This window comes from Octodon degus, unplaced genomic scaffold (assembly GCF_000260255.1).
Source record: "Octodon degus isolate 3935 unplaced genomic scaffold, OctDeg1.0 scaffold00022, whole genome shotgun sequence".
NCBI lineage: Eukaryota > Metazoa > Chordata > Mammalia > Rodentia > Octodontidae > Octodon > Octodon degus.
The window spans coordinates 5448274-5464629 of record NW_004524598.1 but is presented as its reverse complement, the minus strand read 5'-3'; the positions used below and the strand labels follow the sequence as shown (position 1 = coordinate 5464629).

Sequence of the window (16356 nt, the reverse complement as noted above, 5' to 3'; positions counted from 1 at the left end):
TTTCCAGGGGAGTGCAGTAATAAGTAGTTTTAAGTTCGGCAGTGCAGGGCAGTGCCACGTGGCTTAGATTCTGTTAATATAAGAGTGATCTGGTTAGATGGAATGCTCCCTGGGAGGAAATTTTAGTTTTCCCTTTTGGAGTTGAAAATAAAAGTAATGCTATTTTCTCTCTTTCTGAGGTACTCTTTTGTAGACTTTTCTAGTGAAGTTACAATAAACCCATATGGGTGAAATAAACAAGTTTCCCATTTAGATCTCCTGTGTATAATCCACATCAAGCTAATGTTTCCAATTGACAAAATAAAATTCAGATGCTTGAAATCTACGACCATGGGAAGAAAGAAAGAAAGAAAAGCTTACATAATACATAGTCCAGAATATATGTTTCATTTTCACACTTTATGACAACTTGTGGTCAACTAGCATCTTAATACTGTGCATTGCAATGTGGAAAGAAACTGTATATATTCAATGGGAAAATAAACAAAATTTGATTAAACATCTATCCTTGGTTTCCCTGAAAGTATAGTGTTATACAAACATAGTATTATAAAACTCTTATAATTTTATAACAAGAGAAAAATTCCATAATGTAGTCTAACTGTGACGTAGCACAATTAAAAGTCAAGACAGGGACTTCTAAGTGATAAAGGTTTTCAACACTCATTTTGAAAGTTTTATTTTGTGTTTTGTAGAGATAGAAAGCATTTTTTTAAAAATCTTTTCAGAGTTTCCAGATGTGTCTCAAAGGAAAATTGAAGCAAAGTAGCAGGAGATATGCACACAATTTTCCTTAGATTTACATGACGATGATAATCAGGAAATGAAAGAAGAAATACCATGTACTTTTAATGTTAGGTTTGATTAAGAAGTGGGTAGTTGCAAAGTACGATTGAAAATTTTAATATGGGGTCTACACATAATAAATCAGTTTAACAAGACCCATTTCTCCACATTTTTCCCTGTGATTTTTGTCTTTAAAATCATGATTTTCTTGTGTACTAGGTGAAAAGAGTATACACCTTCCATGGTAGGGCTTCGGTCAAGGTCCTCTGTTTCTGAGTAGTACGTCCTGAATGCCATTATACAATATTTCTTCAGGATGGTTGTTAATTCTTAACAATGTTGTTTATTTTTATATTTTGTTTTGAGTGGAATAATTATTTGTAGCTTTATCCCAATGTGAAATACAGTGCAAGAATTCTGCATTATTATATATTAATTTAAAGGTATAATTTTTGGAGCACTTGAGTAAAATTAGTTGATCATAATAATCATAGTAAATGCTTTGCTTGTGCTTACTTTGGCCTATGTACTAGAAGAAGTGCACTGCGTTCTTGTTTTTTTAGCAACTATCATCTCAAAATAAAGAATTATCATCATAGAAAATGAATTTTTTGCATTTAATATAGTTACTCTACTATTTTTATTTATTTCATTTTAAAGAGAAGTAGAAAACATTGAAATAAAAATAGTTTCAAATCAGGCTAATAGGAGAGTAAAATTAGTACATTATGTATTGTGATCTTCGTAGCAATTACTCAGGATATGAGATACAGGTGTACAATATTATCACAAGCCATTTTTTTTTCAATGAAAAAACATAAGTCCGTTGTATAACTATTATAACTAACTTGTGCTTATATATTTCTTCTTTTCTTTTCCTCTTTTCTCCCACCAGTTTATCTTTTCGTTTGCACAGTTTCCTTCATATCCACATCTATTTTATATTTTTAATTTTTAAAAATCTTCTCACCCTCTCACATTAGTGAGGCAATATGATGGTTAGACATGTGGGTCTGATTTATTTTACTTATGAGTGTGGTCTCACATTTCACACATTCACCAAAAGAAATCACAAGTTTATCCTTCTTCATGGCTAAGCCATACTTCATTATATAAAACAATAAATATTTTTTATCCATTCCTTGGTTGATGGGCATTTGGGCTATTTCAAGATTTAGCTATGACAAATTTTGCTACTGTAAACATGGGTAGACACATATAACTGTGGTGTGAATTTTTTAATTATTCTGGGAAAATACCAGGAGAGAAATAGCTGGTTCAAATGAGACCTCCAATCCTAGTATTTTAAGGGATCTCCACGTTGATTTCCCCAGTATTTGTTCAAAGCTACACTCACATCACTAGTGTAGAAGAGTTCCCTTTTCCCCACAGTTCCAACAACATTTGTTATTGCTTGATTTCTTGAAGATAACCATTCTTTCTTGAGGGACATGGAATCTCAGTATTATTTTAATTAGCATTTGTTGAATGGCCAATGATATTGAACATTTAGTTATAAACTTTATTTTCATTTCTTTATCTGAGAAGTGTGTATTTAGGTCAGATGCCCAGTTTTGACTGGGTCTTTACATTTGGGAATGTCTCACTTATTCAATTCTTTATATGTCCTATATGTAATTCCTTTGCCTGAAGGACAACAGTTAATTCTTTTCCCATACTGTGGATTGTTTTCACTTTGTTGATCATCTCTTGTTGTGCAAATATTTTTCAATAAAGTGAGATTCCATTTATTGCTTGTTTTCCTTGTGATCTGGCTTTTGTTCAAGAAGATATTGGCAAACAGAATGCACAAAATCAATAAGAAGATTATACAATATGACAAAGTAGCATTCGTCCCAGGGATTCAGGGATGATTCAACATACACAAACCAATAAATGTTAACAGAACCAAGTTAATAGAACCAAAAACTAAAAATCATGTGACTATCTCAATAGAATCAGGAAAAAAACCACTTGACAAGGGCAACACCTATTTATACAAAAAAAAAAACCTTACAAAAATTATAATAGATGACCTTTATCTCAATTTGATAGAAATATATCTATGAAAAATCAATAGCCAAGATCATACTAAATAGTTGACCACTGGAAGATTTCATTCTAAAATCATGAACAACAAGGATGTTCATTACCTCCAGGAGAGCTCTGGAAACATTAGCCAGAGCGATTAGAAAAAAAGAAAGAAAAATGAAATACGGTATACAAGGAAAAATTTAAATTATCGCTATTTACAGATGACATGGTACATTACATAGCAGACCCCAAATATCTACCAAAAGAATTGCAGATTAACCAAATTCAGTAGTGTAGGTAGATACAAATTCAACACTAAAACATCAATAACATTCATGTACAGAAACAACACACTTACTGAGAAATTAGAGAAACTACACCTTTTACAATATCATCCAAAAATTTAAATACTTAGGAATCAGTCTAACAAAGGAAGTAAAGGATCTTTACACTGAAAATTGTAGTACTCTGAAAAAGGAGAGCAATGAGGATTTCAGAAAATGAAAAGATAAGCCATGCTTACAGATAGGAAGACCCAACAGTGAAAATGGTCCTACTCCCAAAACTGTTACGCAGCTTTAATGCAAAACCAAACATATACCATTAACATACCTCACAGAACTAGAGAAAACATTTCTAACATTTATTAGGAACTAGAAAGGACCTAGAATAACGAAAGCAATAGGAGCGACAAAGGCAAGCCAGGGTGCATCACAATCTACGACGTGAAATTGTAGTACAAAGCTACTGTGATGAAATCATCATGGTATCGGTAACAACAGACCTGAGTATCAGTGAAGCGGAATAGACTATGCAGACACAACCCTCACAGACTCATCTACCTCGTCCTTGAGAAAGGAGCCAAACATGTCCGCTGGAAGAAAAATAGTCTCTTTAGTAAATGGTGCTGGGAAAACTGGCTTTCCACATACTGAAGACTAAAGCCAGACCCATGCCTATCACTATGTACTAAACTGAAGTCAAAGTGGATCAGAGATCCAAATATTAAGGCAAAAACACTAAGTATACTGAAAGAAAAAATGTATAAACTTTAAAGATGCAAGTGTACGCAGAGACTTCATAAATAAGTTTTTTCATCACCAGTTATTTTTATTTTTCATTAAAATCCAAATTTCATGGAGTAAAACAAGTTGTCTTCAGACAAATAGAACATTGAAACTGTATGCTTATGTTTGTTCAGAGTATTTTTATTAAACCAGTATTTTTTGATTTCGCAATTCTCTATCTAAAGGAAGAGTCACATAAATTCTCTATATTGCTCTTTTTTCTATAGCTGAAAATACATTTTCTAGACAACAAAGAATCTGTGTCTCATTTTCAATATAATACTATTATTTTCATTGTTAGAAACTGAAAAGTATTCAAAATTGTTTCTCAATTTTTCTTTTTACAATAAGTTACCAACTAGGTAAAATAACATTCACATGAGAGGATAGACCATTGAAGCAGCATTATCATTTTAATCAATATACCTTTCTGATAAATATATAAATTAGTTTGATTAAACTTTACAGTTTAAATTTAACAATCAAGTATAATGGGAAAAGCTTAGCATTTAGAAGATCATAAGGTCCAGATATGCATATGCCAAGAACTCTCCCATTTTTCATAGATTTAACAACATTTCCCTGCTTTAGGCTGCATAAGAATGCATTTTCTGTTTCATAAATGGACAAATTAGCACATTGGGAGCACAAAATGATTAATAAGTACAGGAATGCTGGTGTTAATACCTCAGCTCATCTCAACTCATCCCCATGAGACCATTTTCCTCACTCTGAAAATTTCCAGAAAAACATTGAGATACTTCTTGGAACACTTTTAAGATAAATCTCTTTGTTTGTTATTAAATGCCTACTGTCCGTGTTTGTATCAGAATCATTTGCTTAGCTAGAAAATGGGAAAACGTTGAAATGCCCAACTTATTTATAAAAAATAATGTGATATATCTATGCTATGGAGTATTTGTTTAGATAAGAGAGTACTTCTTCATGTGGATAATGTGATAAACCCTTAGGACACACTTATCAACAAAACCAGTTATAAAATATCACATATACAATCCTCTTTTTTCATAAATTACTAGAGAGGAAGTAGATGAGGTAAGGATTTGGAATGATTGTCAGTGAATGTGAATTTCATTTTCAGATGATGGCAATGTTCTAGAATTGAACAATGACAGTGTTGTGATTCTGTGAATACTGGACTACCTCATTTCATTTTACTTTTCTTTACTTTATTCTGTACTTACTTCAATTTTTATATTGCCTGATATGGCAACACTACATCAAGCAGACCCATGGGTACCACAAAGTGATCACTTGTTTCTTTGTTATATTTTGATATTTCTTAAAACATAAAATTTTTACTATTATTAGATTTATTATAGTAAACTGTGATCAGATTTATTTATTTTGTATTTATTTATGTATTTGTTCTTGTGGGAAATGGGATTGAACTCAGGCCCTTGAGCTTGCCAGGCAGTGCTTATTCTACTGAACCATCTCCCTGGCCCAGAAATTTTTGATACCACAATTGTACTAGTTTTGGGACACCACAAACTGCACCACTACCAGGCATTGAATTTAATCAATAAAGGTAGCACATATTCTGACTACCTCATGGGCTTGCCATTTCTTTGCCGCTCTTCCTCTCTTTGGTCCTTTTATTTCCCTGAAATGACACTGAAGTTAGGCCATTTAACAACCTTACAATGGGTTCTAAGGTTTAAGTGACAGGAAAATTGGCAGGCCTCTCATTTAAATCTATAGATAAAATGATCATGCTTAGTGAAGAAGACATGACAAAAATAGATATAGGATAATTCAAGGTCTCAAATGCCAGTTAGCCTACTTGTGCATCCTCTTGAAAATTCTTTTTTTTTTAATTTTTTTAAATCTTTTTTCATTTTATTGAGAAACAAAAAGCAATGAGACAGCTTCAAAACTGATTAATATGACAGTTTTAATAATTAATACATAGTGCATTGTTATCTTCTTAGTGGTTATCCATAGTACAAGAAGCAAACAGGAAATCCTGTCCAAACACTATTAGTACAAATCTTTCTTTTCATTGAATTAAGCTAAAGTAGTTGTATATCTATCTTAACTATTCTGCACATACAGATACAAAATGATCTTTTCTTTGTATCCCCTTTTGTTGTTTAGTCCTGTCAGAGATGGGTATTCCTTTCGCATCTAAATACTTTAGGTGCATGAATTCAGCAAAACAATCCAACACAGTCTAGCAGTCCACAAAAGCAGTGGGTTGTCCACAGAAGTTGTTGACTTGGACCTTTCACAGCTCAGCATATTAATATGGCTTTACTTTATATACCTCGTTTTTATACTTTTCTGCTGGATGGTTAAGACCAAGATAAAGCAAGACCTATATAAGAAGAAATGTAACTTTTGTATCTCATAAGGTCAGTCAAGTACCCTCAGGATTCATCCTGTAACCCTGTATCACACTTAGTAGATCCTTTGTCAGTGTCAGCCATGTGGATGAGTCACGGCCATTGCTTGACCAATTTGCTCTAGGTGAAAGTCTGAGAGAATGTTTTCCCTCCATGTGACTCTCCTTAGGCACACCCTATGTCATCAGTCACATTGCTCTGTGGCCCCATAATCTCCTTGATCAGAAAATTTGGGGCACAACTGAGTTACATGACATTACAGTACCAGTTCCCCTATGTCCTGAGTCTTCACTGACCTTAACTGGCTAGGGTCAAAATGTTGGCTGACCTTGAAGCCCTTCCTTTTCTCTAATTTTTGATCTGCAAACTTAGGTCATTAACCTTCCAGAAGAGAAGTTTATTATTATCCTGCAATATATGCAGTTCAGTTTACCCTAACTATCTGTCTAAATATCAAACTTTTTAGGCATAACATGGTACAGGTATAAATTCTTGGAAAAAACTAAACCTGGTGCTCAGGGAACAGATGAATGATATGAAAGAAAACAACCTGATTGCTAAAATGGGAAAGATTAAATGGTCTGCATAGATCAACTCTTCGAAAACATTCCCTGTATGCCAAAGCCTAGTGCATGCAGAACATGTCCTAACTCTCCTCAATTGTTGAAGGCTGCGAGGGTAAGAAGTTAAAGAAGAAAGACTTAAAGCCAGGTTTGTATATTGTTCAGCTGCGTGCTGCTTGAACAAAAAAACTCACATGTTTACCATAAATAAGGAGAGGTGTAATTTTGGCCCACAGTTTCAGATATGTGAGCCTGTGGACAGCTGGATCCAAGGAAGAAATGGATGAAGGATGCGGTGGAATAAAATCCAACACCTTGTACTGCCCAGGAAAGAGCACACAGAATGCGTGAGGACCTCCAGTGACCAAGTTCTCCACCAGCCCCACTTCCTAACAGCTCATTCAGCTGTGAATATCAGTGCATGAATCCACTGATAAGTATAGAAACCCCATGATCCAGTCACTTCACCAGGAAGCTCTTACTACAGTCAATTTGATCATTCAGTTTAATTGGCACAGAGATTGATTCATGAGATTTAAGCAAGAACCCTTCCCTATAAGATATAAATATAGGTGCATCAGCAAGCACTGGCATAGAAACCACAGTAAGTCCCACAGCAAAGCTAGCTAGCTAGCTAATCTAAGTACTGCATTAGGCAACAGAATTTCATTGTAAATAAGACAAGCTTACATTGAAAGAATATATCTACTAAGACTTTAACGGCTCCAGAAGAAAAATTTTTGAATGTCTAACTCCAAAGTTCACACAATAAGCTGATTTTCTTACCAGAGTTGAATGCAGATGGTGACTTTACATTGAAAACCATGTGAAATTAACCATCTGAAAATCCAAGAGTCATTTGTACAAAGCTAATAATTGTACTAATTCCAGTCTGCTTCCACTCTGTAAAGGGAACAGCACAGTCTCCGTGATACAGCATAACTATCTACAATAGAGATCGATACAATTTTAAAATTGTCAAAACCTGTTGCTCATAAGAAAAAAAGATTTGTTTTCAAAATATTACTGCTTATTGACAATGTACTGTCACACCCAATGCTCTGATAAAAATGTGCTACAAAATTACATTCTATACTGCTAATACAAAGTACATATGGGATACAGGAGAAATGTTTATTCTCTCTCTCTCTCTCTCTCTCTCTCTCTCTCTCTCTCTCTCTCTCTCTCTCTCTCTCTCTCTCTCTCTCTCTCTCTCTGGTACCTAGATCAAACTCAGGACCTCAGGACTTTACTCTTGTCAGGCCAGTACTTATGCCAATGAGCTATCTCCCCAGCCAAAAATGTTCAATTTAAAGTCACCATTTAAAAATAGATTTTTCCTGCTGTTATTGTTGTAGATGGTCATGGTACTTCTGGATCTGGATAAGGCCAACTGAAAGATTTCTGAAAGGATTTTCCATTTGAGATGTTGTAAGAGCATTGATGAGTCTAGCAGGAAGATCTAAGCCTCACCCTTAACAGCACCTGGGAAGAAGGCAATCCCAGCCTTCACAGGTGACTTTGAGGCCTTGATAGCTTCAGATATAGTACAATTAGCAAGACAACAACTGAAAGTAGACTCTGAAAATGCACCTGATTTGCTGCATTCTCACGATAAGTTTTCATGAGTGAGCAGCAGCTTGTCATGGATGAAAAAATGAAGTGCTTTCCTGAGAGGAATACTCTGTTTCTTATAAAGAGGGCTGTACATTGTAAAAATAGCAACAACGGACTTAGAATATTACGTGAAATCATCAGAGGAAACAGCAGAAGGGTTCAAGATGACTGACTCCAATTTTATAAGCTGTACTGTGGGTAAATTCTATCAAACAGAATCACATGCTTCAGGGAAACCTTTCCTGAAAGAAGAGCCAATTTTGGTGACCAATATCATCAATTGCCTATCTAAGACCTTGGCACAACCACTCACTCCCATCACAGCTTTATAGAGAGCCCTTCTCAGTCCTCCTTCAGGACTGAGAAGTTTATATTCATAATCCCATGGAAAAGTTATTGGTGTTCTAGTAAGTTAACTCCAATATACCACTCCCAGTGAAACCCATGGAATAAAGGTACAATTATATACAAGATAGTAGGGAGCCAGCGAGTCCTAAATCCAGCCAGGATGATGGCTAGGCAGAACAAAGGTATCAACCCAGGGCCAGAAAAATCCAGATTTTATTGATTCATAACAAAGGGCGTGGCTTGAGGATGAGTGACAGTGAGAATGGTGGGAAGGAGGTGAGTGCCATGAGCCGGGCTGCGTAGGAGGCCGGAAATCACTTCTGCAATAGGCAGAGAGAAAGTATGCATAGACAGTAGTCTGCATAACACAACCTAGGTAGTATCTGATGTTTTGGTGTGGGTGCTTCAGCTCCAACAATTAATCTTTTGTGCTCTGGGGAGAGATAGCCTCTTACCTCAAGGGTCACCCCACCCCAGCTCACCCAATTGCTTTGAGAGCTAAGCATGTGGGCTAACATGACCCTGTGGCTTTGCATACCTGGACTACACCAGTTTTGCATTGCTTAAAGCCAAGTGAATGGGTGAGGAGAAGTCAGCTCTGTGTATAGCAATGCATGGAATAGGTCCAGATTTAGCCAATCTGGAGTTCTAGTGAGTTAACTCCAATATCCCACTCCCAGTAAAGCCCGTGAAATAAAGATGCAATAATATATCCAGATTGGTGGGGAGCCAAAGGGTCCTAAGTCCAGCTAGGATGTGGCTAGCCAGAACAAAGGTATCAATCAGGGCCATAAAAATCCAGAATTTGTTAATTCATAACAAAGCGAGTGGCTCAAGGATGAGCAGCAGTGAGAAGGGTGGGAAGTAGGTGAGTCCCCTTCTTCCAAGGAGAGTCATCCTGGTGATCATATACTGGCAATAAGCAGTCTGACCAGTCATCAGCCACCAGTATGGAGATTAAGCCCCTCCAGCAGCAAAATAGGTTTTGACTTGCTAAAGGCTCAGATTGTTGTAGGCAGTGGAGTTAAATAAAAATAATATAGGCAGCCAGACAGGGTTGGGCCCTCAAAGGAGCTAGTATGGAAGGCAGGATACCTTGAAACTTTGGGAGAGACAGGTACCACTGCTATGGACCAGACTTCAAGAGGAAAGTTCAAACAAATGCATAGCTCCCTAAAGATAAGCATCTGAGATTGATACTCTGAATAGATCTCTATCAACTCTAAGAAGCCAGGGAGAGTCACTAACCTAACCTCCTATAGGAAAAGACCCTGTTCTTTTTATTATTAAAAGAATAATTATCAGGAATTGAACTCAGGACCTTGCACTTGCCAGGCAGGCTCTGTAACACTGAGCTATCCTCCCAACCATATGGCTTTATTGAGATATGCATCAAATACTCTGTAATTCTACCATTCCTGCACCTTTGCTATGTGACTTGCTTCCCCATTTGACCCTGGATTTACTTAATATTACCTAAGCAATTATGCTTGCAATCTTATTGGGGGCCCGTAGTTTTGTCTCACCTCATGTGCAGGTTTTCCACCTTAGACTTATTTCACCTCATGATTCTGCTCTGTAAGAATCCCTAGAAAAGTCAGGTTCTTTGGCAACCCGCTTGGGTCCTCTTCTGTCCCTTCTTTCCCCAAATAAATATATTCTGCTCCTAACTTCCATTGTTCCTAAAATTCTTTCTTCGGTTTTAGACAACACAGGCTCATCCCTAATATCTTTCAGGTTGGGAGTTTCATTTCCTTCTATCAAGATGACTGTTAGCATTATGAAAGTAAAACATTATAAAATAAAGCTGTGTATTTCTTTTCTGTTTTTTTTTTTTTTTTCTGTATTTTAGGGAAGGTTCTACAGGGTTCTCAAGATCTCACTACTAGTTGGACTCATAGTAATCTGCCTGTTTATTGACTCTCAAAAGCAGGGATTACAGGTGCCCGCCACCATGCCCAGTCTCAGTTGCCATCTCAGCATACTCTGCGGGCGGGGCCAGCATAGCAGGGCCGGAGATTGAACCACTGGCCCCTGCGCCTGCTTGCAAGAGCTTTAATCTGCTGAGCTATTTGGTTGGCCCGTATTTTGTTCTTTAAGATATAATATAATTTCCCTCTAGTATTCCACAGTATAGTAGAAGTATGAACTATACTGGAAAAAAATATATGTAATGCATTTTACTTTGTACTTGTTCTACTATAGTCATCTGGAACTACACCTATACTATTTTCAAGGTGACCACACCCATTCACCGTAAACATAGTTTAAATAGTAGAATTACAGAGTATTTGATGTATATCTCAATAAAGCCATATGGTTGGGAGGATAGCTCAGTGTTACAGAGCCTGCCTGGCAAGTGCAAGGTCCTGAGTTCAATTCCTGATACCAAAACATCACGGGCCGGGGAGATAGCTCAGTAGAATAAGTGCTTGCCTCAGAAGCACAAGGGTCTGAGTTCAATACTCAGTTCTGAAAAAAAAATTCCCACCAAAATTCACTGTCAATATAGCCATCATAAATATAGCTTGGTCATATTAAGAGATGACAAATGCTTTAATTAAGAATTTTCATTTTTAAATAATAGTAAGCAAATGTTACTAATGAACATTAAGCCCAGCAAAACTATCTGTAAGTTTTCAAATATCTGTTGAAGAATAAAAATTATTAAAATTATTTCAATTTTTAGTATCCTTTATGAATATTACTTAGAAAATTTATTTTTAACTAATTTTATTGGGAAACAAATAACCATGAGACAATTTCAAAACACATTAGTAGGACAATTACAATAATTAATACATTGAATATAATTGTCTTCATAGCAGTTATTCATAGTACAAGATGCAAACATGATATGCTGCCCAAACAATATTGTACAAATCTTTCTTCTCTTTTAATTAAGAGAAAGTTGTTGTATATCTATCCTATTTTGTATATATACATACAAAAAATGGTCCTTCATTTATATCCCTTTTTTTTTGTTTAGTTTTGTCAGAGATGGGTATTCCATTGCCATTTAAATACAGTAGGTGCATGAATTCAGTAAAATAATCCAACATAGTCCAGTAGTCCATAATAGTAGTGGGTTATCTGTAGAACTTGCGATGTCAGAAGTTGTTGACTTGACCCTTTCACAGCTCAGCATATTAAAATAGCTTTACTTTTTATCCCTCGTTTTTATACTTTTCTGCTGGATGGTTAAGACCATGATAAAGCAAGACCTATATAACAAGAAATGTAGCTTTTGTATCTGAAAAGGTCAGTCAAATCCCCTCAGGATTTACCCTGAAGCCCTGTACCTCAGTTTGTAGATCCTTTGTCAGTGAGTATGTCTATCATATTTACAGAAACACCAGAGAACTTCAGAGCTATGATTCAAGTTCTTTTATATGATAGACACAGAAATTTTTTTATTCTAATGAGTTTCTCTTGCTGAACTTTTTCTACTAAGTGTATTAGTATTTAAGGATCTAACTGCACTTTTATTTAAATAATTGTTAAAATTAATTTACTAACCTTGCAGACATTGCTTGTCCATTTTTGCATGAAAGCAGTTGACAAGGTCATCTTCTTAAAAATTAGCTTTAAAAATTTAAGATGTGGCAGCTAAAGAAAAAAAATCTAATAAATTACACTTCTTAATACTTAGTGGGAAAATATGTTACTTGTATGCTATATAAATGTCTGAGTTTGACAAAAATTTTCATCTCTCCTCTGCAATGAATGACTGAAACGATGCAGGGAAAATTGATGAGTAAAAATTATCCTGTCTTTCTCTTGTCTACATTATAGCTAAAATATTAAAAGGTAGAAATAGTATATATTTCTTAATGAGAATATTTTACATGGTAAATTTACACCAAACGAGTACAAGAAAGAAGGGAAAGTTTTGTGATTTGTAGCAGATTGAAAGATGTCCTCAAAATTCTTGTCCCCTGAACTTTACCTGCTGTCTTATTTAACAAAAGGGATTTTCCATATGTGATAAAGGTAGGATCCTTGAGGTAGGAAATTATCCTGGATTACCCAAGTGTGCTCTGATTACCTCTCTACCTCCCAGTTTTCTTGGAAGTGTGGGGCAGAGGGAGCTTGCACAAACAGAGAAAAGGTGCCAGGCACTCTGACCACAGAGGCAGAGCTGCGGGAGAACCCGGCCTCCTAAGTAGAAAGCTGAGGAGGCAAAGAGCCCTAGACCCCCTGAAACAAAAACAGCCCTGCTGACAACTTGATTTTAGACTTCTGACTTCCAAATGTGTGACAGAATAATTTTTTCATCATCTGAAATTTGTTTGTGTAAATTTGTTACAGCATCTATAGTAGGAGACAAATATATCATTTCTGATCAATTATTATTGAACTAAGTTATTCAGGGACCTATTGCCAGTATCAAGTTACTGCATTAAATGCAAATTATTTGTTTAAGGAGAATGCACAAAAGTAAGAAAAACATTAGCATTGACACAGAATTTCACTAAACAAAACAATAGGAATCCGATGATGGTTGTAAGAGTGCATAATGTTGTCTTCAAATAGTTGTTTAGATTATCAGATACAAACATGCAATATTGGTGAAAAATTTTGAAAAAGTTATATGAAATTTAAAAGAAGAAAAATAAGGCATTAATTTCTTTCACAAATCAGCAGTATCATCATCCAATTTATGCCATATATACACATAAATACATCTTTTTGCCTGCTTTCTTTTGTCCTATTCCTCATTGCACTTGTTCCTTCCCTTTGAACACATTCTTTCCCTTTCAGAGTATCCAGTTGTATCTTTCAGGTTTCATTTACTCCATCAGGTTCTTATACTTGGGAGATAATGTGATGTTTGCACATATAGGTCTGATTTATTTCACTTCACAATATGACCTCTAGTTGCACCCATTTACCTATAAAAGCCTCAAGTGTATCTTTTTGGTAGTTGAGTAATACTCCATGCAGTTCTTTTGGAAAAATACCCAGGAGAGGAGCAGCTGGGTAGAATGGGACCTCCAATCCTAGCTTTTGCGGAATGTCCACATTGATTTCCATAGAGGTTGTACCGGTCTACACTCCACCAGCTGTAGCAAAATGTTCCCTTTTTTCCACAGTGCCTCTAGCATTTGTTATTGTTTGAATTCTTGATCATAGCCACTCTTTCTAGGGTGAGATGGAATCTCAGTGTTGAATAAATTTGCATTTCTCCAATAACCAAAGATGTTGAACATTTTTTTAAATATATTTATTTGACATTTGTCTTTTTTTATTAATTTTATTGAGAATCAAATAGCAATGAGACAGTTTCAAAACAATTCGTAGGACAGTTTCAATATTTAATGCATTGCATATGGTTGTCTTTGCAGTTGTTATTCATAGTACAAGATGCAGTTGTGATTGCCTTTCTTCATTTCAGAAGTATATATTAATCTCAGATACCCATTTATTGTTTGGGTCTTTGAATTTTGGGGTCCTGATTTTTTAAAAATCGTGTATATGTTCTAGATAGAAGTCCTTTTAAATAGCTGATATTAGGAAATATTTTAGATTCATGAGCTCAGTATTAGAAACAAAATAAATGAAGAGGAATATAAAAAGTTACAAAATGGTAAATCTATTCTTTCTTTCACCCATATTTTCAAATTGCCTGGTCCTAGCCTGTTGTGTTAAATCTCACCACAAACAAGGAACTCATATGTAAGCTAGTGTAACATGTTTTAGGAATGTTTGTGTTCTAGAAAGTGCCTTTTCAGATTTTTGTTTTGTTTAAATTCTGAACTCAAATGTCTTTGTGTATTTTCTCTCATTGTCCCATCAAGAGACAGGCTTTGCCTGCAGAATTCCTTTGTCAACTTAGTGCCACTCAAATATGAAAAAGGAGTTTCCTACAGCTTCCTTTATGGGATTATTTTTAGTTAACAATTAATTAATCTTTTAATATCAGCCTTCTTTCTTTCTTTCTTTCTTTCTTTCTTTCTTTCTTTCTTTCTTTCTTCTTTCTTTCTTTCTTTCATCTTTCTTCTTTCTTTCTTTCTTTCTTTCTCTTTCTTTCTTTTTCTTTCTTTCGTGGAACTGGGATTGAACTCAGGCCCTTGTGCTTGCCAGGGAAGTGTTTATTCCTAGCTTTCTCCTCGGCTCCTAACCCTGTATTTTTAAAAGTGTGTTTTTTTTTTTTTTAATTTCACAATTTAAATCTTTTTATTAGCATTCACAGTCTGCTAAATAAAATCAGGAACAATACTTCATGAACTATTATGCACTTTAGGACTCATGAATTTAATTTCACAAAAAATTAGGTGCATATTCATGCAAACCTAAAAACACTTCACCCATGGTCTGAAATACATTCTAAGAGACTTGATTCCAACAATAAAATAATCCTATTGGCTTTTTAAAAGACATGTTTTATAACAAAAATTCTGTGCTCTTGATCAAGAAGATCCATAGACTAATTCAGCATATAGAAAATAATTATACAAAAAACCCAACATAACACTTTCACATCCACTTTTATTCTGTTCACTTCTTCACCTTCAGAGCTTCTCCAGCCCACTTCTTGCAGCCCAGCCTCTTAATGTTAGCCAGGTACTACTTAACCCCTAATACTTTTTGGCATCAAAACTGAGTTAACCAGCATTAAATCCATAATATTTACATTGCATAGTACATTGAGCTTCAGACACTTGACAATTAAACCATATTATAGAAGAGAACAAGCCCCCCACCCCACAGGCTTGGAATCAGGTGTTCACTGATCCCTATGTGGCGACTGGACACTGGTTCAAAGGGCAGCAGAGCAGCAGGCAGTTATTTCAGAGGACACGGAACACTGTGATTCAGAAGCACATTATGCTGTGCTGTGCAGCACCACCTTCCCTAGGTGGTCTCAGAATTCTAGATTGGCAGGTCCAGCGGGCGCACAATGAAGACAGACAAAACAACTTTTATTCAGCGGATGCATCCTACTCAAGGCTATGCATGTGCTGTGAGTTTGAAGACAACTCTCCCCAAGAATTTGTCACAGTCGTCCTCGTTTCTTAGGTTTTTAATCCCTCAATTTTGTACTCGACCACTGCTTCTTTCTAGGTACTGTTTGATTCAAGGGAGATCTGGACAGCAACGAATGGCTGGAGATAGCCCATGTGCAGTCCCCTTCCATAATATGGAAAATACTTTAAGTCTATGAGTCCACGACTAGGATAAATTGATAGAAATGGTGGATTTTCATCCTGTGAACTACGTTCTATCCTTGGTGATTCTTCAGGCTTTAATCCAATGATTCTATTCATTTTTACAAGAATACGAAGTTGCCCTTGGGTGCAGCCAAAATTAGGATTATTTATACCACTGCATGCTTCCAGTAAGAAATCAGGAAAATGACATGAAATGTAAACTGGACCCTTCTGTTCCTAAAGCACTCCTCCGGTACAGTTGGAGAAATTCTTATGTTCTTCTAAACAATATGATGGACTAGGAATCTGGTCTCGGTATTTTGGAACCTCGTCATTCAGAGCCCAAAGCATAACCCACATTGTGAATGAACAGCGCAGCCAGGAACTCATTAAAAAAAAAAAAAAAAAAAAAAAAAAA

General features: G+C 35.7%; 1 pseudogene; it reads right to left on the bottom strand.

Moving 5' to 3' along the window:
• Positions 1-15738: 15738 nt before the first annotated feature.
• Positions 15739-16328, bottom strand: LOC101591342 (annotated as a pseudogene).
• Between the last annotated feature and the right edge of the window lie 28 nt (positions 16329-16356).